Consider the following 11,054-nt stretch of genomic DNA (forward strand, 5'->3'; position numbering starts at 1 on the left):
TTTAACAATTGGTCTCCCTTGTGACGGGTTACCATTCGTGGCGGAATTTTGTGAGATAAAATGATAACAAAATGGGTTAGTGGAGAAAGGGGACCACATAAATAGTGTTGCAGAGAGAGAAAAAGTGGGTACATTGTGAGATAAAATGGTATCCGTCACAAGCTTGTGACGGATATGTCATGTCTTCAATGAAAATTTGTGCCTATTTAATCCCTCTCAAACCCAAGACTACCCATTTACTTCCCTCATTAATTTTAAATTCACCTTATTATCTAATTATCTTTATTTACTAGAAAAAAAAATTACTCTACAATTTCTTACCTATCTTTCGTCTTCTACCCACAAAAGAACCAAATTAAATTACAAACCCTCCTAAAATTCCTTTGATTTCCATTATTAAAATTAAGAACCCAAATCCTCTTTGTTCATCTCGTTTCAGACGAGATATCAGTCCTAATTTGAGCATCTAATTACTCTGTTTCGTTCATTATAATCTACCTATCAATATTTATTAAACAAGGTAATGATATTTTATTTTCTTAAAATTTGATCTTTCTTTAAGTTTTATTATTAAATTTACATGCATGTCTTAGTATAAGAAGACTTTGATACAAAAAAAAAATTCTATTTTAGATTTTATTTGACTCACATGCATGTCAAAATTTTGGTTAGATCTTGTATTAGAAACACTTTAAATGTTAGTATATGCTCATAAAACGAATTTATTAGTATAATGGTGTAATTGATGAAAATTTTTGGTTGGGTTGTCTTTTGCTACCATCCAGGTAAAGAAAAGACGAGCCGACGGTACCGATTCTTTAATCTCGATGATACCGTCTCAAGATCAAATTCTTTAATCAAGATTATGTATTCCCTTAAATTAACATTATTTTTTTTATTATTATTGCATGTGGCACAATTTGATTTAATTGATATTTGCATGTTAATTTTGTATACTAGTTGTTGAAGGAGATCAAGTTTATTATGAGCAAAAATTTTAAAAGAAATTTTTTGGAATGTTTTCCTTCTATTTGATGTTGGCCGAATAACAAGGAGTAGTAAAGGATTGCTTTTTTCCTTTCTAAAAGATGTCAAATTACTTTACCATTTTTATCAAGTATATAAATCATTAGAAATTTTAAATATTTTTGGAAAGAAAAGTTTTAAAATTTTATAAAGAAAATTGAAATATAAATTTGTACACCAACTTCCTAATAATATATTTGGACATAGAATATATAAATTTCTTAGTAAATTTTGTACACTTAGTTTTTTATAGCTTTATACTATTAACTAGTTTTAAACCCGTGCAAAAAATGCACGGGTCGTAATATCGTAATAATAGGCATCATAACAATATAAATACACAAATTCTCATTGAAGACATGACATATCCGTCACAAGCTGAAGACGGATACCATTTTACCTCACAATGTACCCACTTTTTCTCTCTCTGCAACACTATTCGTGTGGTCCCCTTTCTCCACTAACCCATTTTGTTACCATTTTATCTCACAAAATATCCGTCACAAATGGTAACCCGTCACAAGGGAGACCAATTGATATAAATAAGTCTACAATTAGATATTCGACGTTCGTATAATTTAAGTTATTATCACTACTATTTGATGCCAAGTAGGTTACAATGTGTATAAGTAATCCAAAACGTTACCACCACTCGAAAATTTTGAGTAACCTATTTTAAAAGTCGTATTCAATGAACGCTTGTTATTGCCGTAAATTAATAACTCGTGCAATTTTGCACGGAATTACTGTTTCGGATTTTGTTATTATCAAATAATGTGAAAAATAATGATCAAGTTTGTACCAAGTTATATTTAAAATCTTCAATTGTATTGTAACTTAATTTGCAATTAGCGAGTTTGTACGTGATAGCCGATGGCGTATGCAAAATATTTATAATAATATGGGTAATATCCAACGTATAAATATACTATCATATACTCCATCCGTCCGGTCATTTGTTGTCCTTTTCCATTTTGGGGTGTCTCAGTCATTTGTTGTCCTTTCTATTTCAAGAATAAATTTGATGAGTAATTTGATCATTTACACTCAGTTTATTCCACTTGTCATTTAGCAATTGGTTGGCTCCCTCCCATTTCTTTGGTCTTTGTGCCAAAACTAAAGGACAACAAATGACCGGGACGGAGGGAGTATATCCGAATAGGCTAAATTGGCCCATAACATCCCAGTCCATTACCGAAAAATGGCTCCCCTTATTATCAACCCTACCTGTCATCTGTCACTCATAAATCTCAAATCAATTACACTGCCTCTCAAACTCCCCTTCTGATGCTAAATCAAAAAATCACAAATATCACCTTTGTGCCACCAAAAATCCTAATTAACCTTTAATTTATGGCTCCGCGTCTCACCCTTATTTCCCTAACAATTCCCAGAAGCAATAGCCGTTTGATGATCAAATCATACAAAATTTCTCACATTTTATTTACCCTTTATCTTCGAAATAGGCATTTAAGTTCATATTGAAGAAGTATATAGTATATATTTTTTTTGTTTATTATAATTGTAGATCTGATATTTTTATTTTTATATGTATAACATTTATCCTTAAAATTTTCCCAAGCAAATATAATTTTTCACTCTTTCAATTTACTTTCTGGCATTTTTTCCATTTTAAATTTAGAATTATTATTTTTGTTTGATTTCTCATTTTTTTTTTTTCGATTTCTCATTTTAAAATTTTTTTTTGTATGATTTTTTTTCTAAATGTTTATATCTAATATATTCTTTATCTGTGATGTCGTAGTATAATTGTCTTGTTGATTTATACAAAATAAATTTAACTACTAATTTCGGACGATTAATCATATGCATTGTTCGTATTTTATTTTTCCAGTTTGGAAGTTTTTTTTAAAGTTTTTATTATTTTTTTGTAATTATAACTTTTTATTTTGTAATTGTATAATGTATAGTTTGTAGTTGTATGATAAGAGTATATATAGGTTTAAGAGTAAGAGAGGAATGAGTGTATAAGAGTGTAATTAATTCAGTAATGATAGTGGGGTTCCCCTCATAAAAAAAAAAAAATTGGTTTCTCCATTCCCTATAAATCAGGAGACAATAAGAAAGCTTTAAAGTATAGGAATGTTGAAATGAGGAGAAAGGGGAATTAAATACAAAACTGAGAAGAGAGTGAAATTAAATGTGTAGATTAAACGTGGGTGAATTTTTTTTCCTGAAATCATGGAGCCAATGAGAATCATCTATTGGCTTCAGCTTTTATAGATAGGGGATTAAATGAGACGGTTATTATTAAAATCTGTCTTATGCGGTTCAATTTTTACCGAGATAGAAATTCAGTAAGGCTGATTGTGTGATTATTATTGGTTGTTTGATTAATTACTAAGCATAATTAGAAGCCTTGTAATTTAATTTTCGTTTCTATGTAATTTATTAATTGTTTGCGAGACTTGACCATCGATACCCCAAAAATGTAAATTTAAAGACCTAGTTTATTTATCAAGACTAAGTTAGAACATTAGAACCTTTGGCAATCGTGTAGGCCCGACTCACGATATCACTAACGTAAATTTTATTTTAGTTTTTAGCAATATTTTATATCAACAAAAAGGAGATTTCAAATGGTCACGATTTAAGTTTTAATAAGTGGAACACTTGTATATATTTAGGGAAATGCTATATACAACCCAGTGGGTTGTATTTAAGCATTTAATATCCTTCCAAATTTGGTATTAATTTAGAAATTAGAGAATAAATTACACATAAATCGATGCAATTAATGTATATATTAAGTGTTTATTTCCTTTTTTAGTTTCTTAAATACAACTCATTGGGTTGTATTTATCATAACCCATATATTTATATATCATTGAACGAGATTAATAAACTTGATGGACTACTTTTCTTAAAATTTTTGCCACTTACTGACTTGCTTAAAACCTCGTCTTCCAAAGATACATAAATCATATTTGATCATTATAAAATTTCGTTGATTCAATTATATAAATTTTGATGGAGTAAAGGAGTCTTTAACCCATCTTTCTTAAAATCAAACTTACCAAGTTATACGTTTTCAAGATTTAACAAGCTCAAAATTATAGGGCAATCTAGGAGTGATTCTTAATCAGTTAACTACCGAGGGTCTAACACCGTTCCTTAGTTAATTGATTCAACTTGGTTTGATAGTCTTGTGAATCACTCGCATTATTAACCAAGTCGATAGTCAATCCCCGACTTATAAATAGGGACAACCCTAATAAGGAGACTATTGTTTGATTATCTGTTACATGGTTCCGACCAAAGGTTTATAAAACAAAAGGAATTCAGTTGGAAATGGAAATTTCGACACATAACGTTTTAAAAATGAATTTTAGAAATATTCTATTTTTTTTCTTGGGCATTTTTAGGGTTGAATTCTAAAGCTCATTGAGCGGGAAAGCGTGTTATTACTGTTGTGTACGTAATGACATGGAAGAATAGTAATTAGCTTAATCGTATAAAACCGTCCGTTGCGTAAGAAGGGTCTTTGGTGGACTTATCCTTAGACTCGAGAGTAGGCGGGAGTGTGGCCATGCTTAGGTCCCCGCTTTAGGTGGGGACCTGATCAGTCTCGTACGTGTTAGGTGGATCGCATCCGGGTTTCCGAAGGTCTTGATGATGAGTGGTAGACCTCGGGAATAACTAGTCGGGTGGTGAGTAGTCCGTGGTGCGGGTCTGTCAACCCCACGCACCGGCATTCAACCCTGGAGATGAGTGAACGAATTTCGTTTTAAACGTGCTTATGTCCCCACGGTAAACAGGGGTAATAAATGTAAGCCCCCTGGTATCGCTGTGATTGGCGATATATGATTATCATATAAGTTTCAACTATTGGTCATATAGTGGGGACGTGTACAGTAATTGGCCGGTATATCGTGACAAAATGTTACTAAAAACAATACGGCATTGAAAAATTTGTTTGTTTTCTCAAAAATTATGTGTTAAAAGTATGGACGTATGATTCTGTTATACATGCTGATAATGATTGATTATGTTATGTTTTAGTTATTTAAAGAAGTTAATCTACCCACCTGACATTTGTTGTTTTTCTTATAAAATTTTTACACATTTTAAAAACGTCAGATTTATCAGATTTGTGGAGACCGACCATTCCCGAGACATATGAAGCTGAAGATGGGATTTAGATATATTTTTTTTAGAACGTGTTGTAAATTGTTAGAAACAATTGTAATATTTAATATTCTTTATATTTGGTTTAGTAGAGAATAGTAATGACTCGGATATGAAATGTATCTTCCGATGTTTCCTATTTTGGACTTTTAAATAAGGTCTTGAAAATCCGGGTTGTCACAAGAGGGGTACCTGCAAAGCATAGCGGTAAACTGGGCGCATGATGGTTTCTCAACCGAGCAAATCTTACACTTCTTAGGACGAGATGAAAAAATGAAAGATTGATGATCATTAGAATCATTCTGAGTTTGAGAGCAAATAGAAGTAGACTTTTCATTCACCAGAGAGACATGAACGCTTCGATCATTAACAACACCCCTAGTGTTATCTTGGGGGATATAAGTACCAGAAGGAGAAAAATTGTCACAAATTGAAGACGGACTTGAAGTCACGCCCCCAGTATAGGACACGCTCAAATTTACGCCAGGAATAACAGGTTTCACATTGATACTATCAGAAGGAGTCATGTCTTCGTTCTTGCCCCCATTATCTTAGATTTCCACTTTTTAGGACATCTCATCCTCCTCTTCTTCTTCTTCTTCTTCTTCTTACATCGTTCTCTTATACTGTCTCTCTCCTTAATAGCCTCACTCTTAAGGATCCGAATTATTAAAGTTAAATCTCGTTTACGGTAGCTCAACTTTTTACCTTCCAACAACTTTTTATAAGATTGTGAGGGGATCCTTAGACGGGAACTACCACCCCCTTTTTGGAGAACTCAAAAACTGATTTATTAGCACAAATACTTTGAACCTCCGTCACCTCCATATTCACACTCTCATTATCCTTTATACTCACATCACTTTGATCTTCCACCACCTCCGTGATCACACTTTCACTATCTTTTATACCCATGTCAGATGCCGAGAGATGAACATGCTTCTTATTGTTCCCACCCACGCAATCTTCAATAGCAAACTCCAACACTCTTTTACCATTTTCCTTGATGAGAAAGTGACCTTTGCCACATCTAATTTTCTCAACACATCCTTATTACTAGGTTCAACAACTAAGGCCTCAACCAAACCAATTCAGCTAACGAAAACCTTTCAACTTCATATAAGCAACCGCCTTTCGAAAAAGTGCCTTAATATTACGAGGAAATGTGTCCGAAATCATGGAGCACAAACTCAAAGCAACTCTGTATTCCTCAAGTTTCAGGGCACGTGCAGCCATATTAGAACTAAGGGAAACGGTAAGGTCAGATAGTGATTGAATATCTTCACCTCCAATATTTCCCAAACTCAAACTTCATCGTAACATGTTGCGGCCATATCAAAATCATTTTGCCTAAAAAGACCGCCCCCTTATCTTTAAGCTCCCTCGCCTCAGCTAAGACTAACCGAACTGACACCTGCATTTTCATAAAATACCCTAATATCACATCTCTATCATTTTCTATAAACTCATCGCTAACATGGGCACAAACAAAAGTTTCGAGAAATTATGATGAATCGTACAAGGAGACATAATTACAATACCGAAGTAATGGATACAAACACACCTATCCCCAATTATATAAAAATCAAAGATAAGAGAGCAAAAAATCCTCAACACCAACCAAAGTCCCATCGAAAATCAGGTCAAACAAACCCACCACGCACAAACCTTAAAAGAGAAAAAAGAACCCTAAATATTGTTGATTAGAGCTTAGGTGAGAAACACGGCCAAGGAGTAACCAACAATAGCAAGAAACATACGATATAATCCGAGAAAACAACATGCAAAAGTGGGTATCAAACCTGAACTGATTAAGGTGAAATTCGACCAAATCGATCGATTTGTTTTTTTTTGAAATTTAATCGATCGATTTGTTGAAGACCCATTAATGATGCAGACAAGCAAGAGTAAATGGGTTGGGGAAGAACAAAAACACAACCACCACCGTATGGATGACTCGAAGAGCAAAGAACAGAAACACCGGTCGATCAATTGCAAATTAGCTGAAACGATTTTAAGAACTTGATCGAAATCGAGTAAATGGTCAGCACGAAACTAAGGAGAAAGAGCGAAAAGAAAGAGAAAGGGAGAAAGGAAGACCTCACCAGTGACCAGACCGGAGTTGTCGCCGGCGAGAAGACGTTTTTAGGATGATTTTTTTTTGGATTTTCTCTCTCCTAATTTTGTCTCTCTCTTCGCCTGTTAATGAACTAACTGTACTTTTATTATTAACTGTCACATTAACTGTTGTAACTTCGCTGGATTCATAATGATTTTGTCATCATATCTTATAAAAGAAGAATTTACAGAGTTTAGTTAATTTTCTATTTTAAGCTATGGTTTTGATTTCATCGTGTAATACTCCCTTTATAACCATATTAATGGTAATATGGATCCACTCTTCTCCTTACATAAAGTGAGTCCATGTTACCGTTGGTGTGGTATACTCCCTCTTAGTTTAATTGTTGGTTTCTTTTTTTTGGGCACCAAAATTAAGGAAATGAATTTGGATCACACAAAACACTCTATGTCCCTACCCCACATATAATTGAATTTGGAGCACACGAAACTTACCAAAAAAGAAAAGGGTAATCAACGCCCAATTAGCATCGAAAAGGAAAGATGAACGAACAATTAGACTAATAAGGAATAATACTTGTTTCTTCATTCATTAGAATCTTTAGTGCATTCATTACATGTTGTGGCAAATGAGTATGATAATTTTTAGGGGGTGTTTGGTTCACCCAATATAGGTATGAGGTATGAGTTTGGAATGAACCAAACTCATACCATGTGTTTGTTTGACAAAAATGAAAGTTTCATACCCATACCTCAAACCCATGAGGTATGGGTTTCTCATACCCAGGTGGGATGGGTATGAGATTGATACACATGGTATCAAATTAGAAATATTAAAAAGTGATAAAAACAATTGTAAAAAAAATCTTTTTATATAATTATTTGATTAAATTTTCTCTACATGATTTAATAGTATAAAAATTATTAAAAATATTGTATTTTGAAGATTTGTTTAGCTTTGATTGAATTCTAACCCCATACCCCCCAAAATTGAACCAAACATAAGGTATGAGGTATCAAGTTCCAACCCAATACCACCCAGGTATGATTCTCGATTCCAAACTCATATCCACACCTAAACCAAACACCTCCTTAGTGTTCCTCAAATGTTGTTGGATTTTGGACTTGTTAATGTAGGCATCACTTGAAGTGGCAACTTTCTTTGAGGATTGAGGTGCAATTTTTTTTTTTTTTTTAGAAAAATAAGATAACGTCACCAAAGTTATTATTGTAAATTTATTAGTTATTTTGTTTTTTTCTTCATCAAAATTTAAACTCAACTAAATAGTGTTAAGAATACTTTAGAAATTTAATATTATTAATTAGTTGTAGCAATAATTATAATTATTTAAAAAAAATCTCAAAGATGTGAGCTTTTTTGCTGAACAATATTCCCACCATTGAACCAAGAGTAATTACAAGTATAAATAATTTCAAATTCCCAATAGGAACCAACTGAAGCCTTGGTAGGATGGTATCTTAGTGTAGTGGTGAGTAAGGACTAAGGAGTACTCGGGTTCGAGGCTTGTTTACAGCTTTTATGTTTTTTTTTAAATAAATTTGTTTAAGCTTGAATTTGAATGCTAAATGTCTTTTGTCTAGTTAAGTGATTGAAACAAACATTTCTATGGACTATCTTATTATATTACAAACTAGTTTTGTGACCCGTGAAATTCACGGGTTGTTCTGTTTCTAGTGTAATACTTTAGTGATTTAATACAATAACATACTACGATCAATTTACGATTTTCATGTTTTAAGGGTTGTATAAATTCAATTAGTCTTTTATACAACAGTTATCAGAAATTAAAATTTCATACATTAGATATACTAAGATACCTCTATCAAAACTAAAGTAACTCAATGCATGCTAAAATGAATTAATAATATAAGTATTCATATAATCAAATTAAACAAAACTATATTATCAAACAAAGATCCACAAAGATAGAGCACCCTCACAAATTAGATATCAAAATTTCATCAACAATTCTGAAAATAACATAAAACACACAATTAGAAATGTTATGACAAAACTAACATTTCATACCCCCATAAAATTGAAGCTAAAACAGTAATAAATTGCGGAACTAAAAATTTTAAAGCAGCAACAACTTGAACAACAATTGGATCATTATTGTCGAATACTTCACCTATTAAACAATATAATACAAAAAATGCTATGTCATCCCCTCATATTTTCCACCTTCTAGCCATATATTTCAACAGTAGGTCTCATGGGAGACCGTCTTCCACTAATTTAGTGGGAGACATAATAGGTAAAAAAGAAATTCAGTGGGTCCCTCACCCCATCATGTGAGAGGTCTCTCAATAACGCTATTGAGAGACCGTCTCTCCGGAGTTTTTGTGATATTTTCAAAATATATATAATAAATGCTCAAAAAATTATTAATCATCCACGATTCCACGTTGATGTCACCAATCTTTAGTTAGTATGTGAAATATAGTTGTTTAAGCAATCTTAGTATTTCACTTCTCCTTATAATCTTCTTTCTTCAATAAATCATACCTATTAAAAAAAAGTAACACAATAATAAAGGAATTTGTTTTATGCAATATTATCGTTATTAACTTAGTTTCATCTTAAGTAATGAAAAAAAGAGGGAATGATAATCAAATCGTAGAGATGTAAGTATATTTACCTTGGAAGAGCTTAACACAATAAATAATCTTGATAGCACCTAAATGAGAATAAAACAAACACATACGCGAAATTGAAAATGTGATGAACACTTCATAACCCAATGAAACTTCCAATAAAAAAATTAGTTAATAATATCGGTGACACATACCATTCTACTAACGACAGAGATAAGAAATTTTTTGCTTACAAATTTTGCCTTCCATAAAAAATATATAAACAATTGAGGATGAGTTTTATGGCTATTAAATATTTTTTTTCATTATTATCAAATTTAATATAGGTATAAATAAAGATCAAGTTCATGACTTTTGAGCATCCATTTTTCATTATTATGAAGTTAATATAAACAAAAATATGGGAAAATGAGAAATGGTATGTAAAAGGTTTGCATTATTATTAATATTATTATTAGTATTATTATTATTTTTTTCTTTTTTTCTTACAAACTCCACTTTGCATGAAAGTCGTTTAAAACGTTATCTAGTATATGTAATTAAATATGACATATTGATGATGATAGATATTTTGGTTTTCCTTTTAATTATATTTATAAATTTGTAGATATTAGTAGCTTTATAATCCAAATTATTAGATTTTTTATTTACTACATATCAGACCTTTTAGCTACTATCTTTATGGTTAAGGAGGAATTAGATGAACAATTTTAATGATTTAAATGATGAGAGTAATTCTTAATTTATTTTTATAATTTAAATCGTGATCTTATGGTTTCCACACAAAAATAAATATTACTAAACCTTATAATGAGTTTCAATAAATTTATTAAAGTAACCTTAATATTAACAATATAAATTAATAGAATTTAATTATGATAATTCTACATGGCAAACAATTAAATGTATTAAGTTGCCTTTTAACTATATAGTTAAAATATGACATATTGATGATGATAGATATTTTGGTTTTCCTTTTAATTATATTTATAAATTTGTAGATATTAGTAGCTTTATAATCCAAATTATTAGATTTTTTATTTACTATGTAAGACCTTTTAGCTACTATATTTATGGTTAATGAGGAGTTAGATGAACAAATTGAATGATTTAAATGATGAGACTAAATTTTTAATTTATTTTTATAATTTAAATCATGATCTTATGGTTTCCACACAAAA

The 11,054-nt window shown here is 31.3% G+C and overlaps 1 long non-coding RNA gene across 2 annotated transcripts; it reads right to left on the reverse strand.

The window, feature by feature from the left end:
- Window positions 1-5,433: 5,433 nt before the first annotated feature.
- On the reverse strand, window positions 5,434-7,477 carry LOC141622160 (uncharacterized). Of its 2 annotated transcripts, none has more exons than XR_012532884.1 (2): window positions 7,281-7,477; window positions 5,434-6,589 (listed from the first exon to the last, which is right to left on the reverse strand). It is a non-coding gene; the product is annotated as an uncharacterized LOC141622160 (long non-coding RNA). The 2 variants fall into 2 exon arrangements; XR_012532885.1 differs by having other exon boundaries at window positions 6,978-7,477.
- Window positions 7,478-11,054: the final 3,577 nt, after the last annotated feature.

Source organism: Silene latifolia, chromosome X (assembly GCF_048544455.1).
Source record: "Silene latifolia isolate original U9 population chromosome X, ASM4854445v1, whole genome shotgun sequence".
Lineage (NCBI taxonomy): Eukaryota > Viridiplantae > Streptophyta > Magnoliopsida > Caryophyllales > Caryophyllaceae > Silene > Silene latifolia.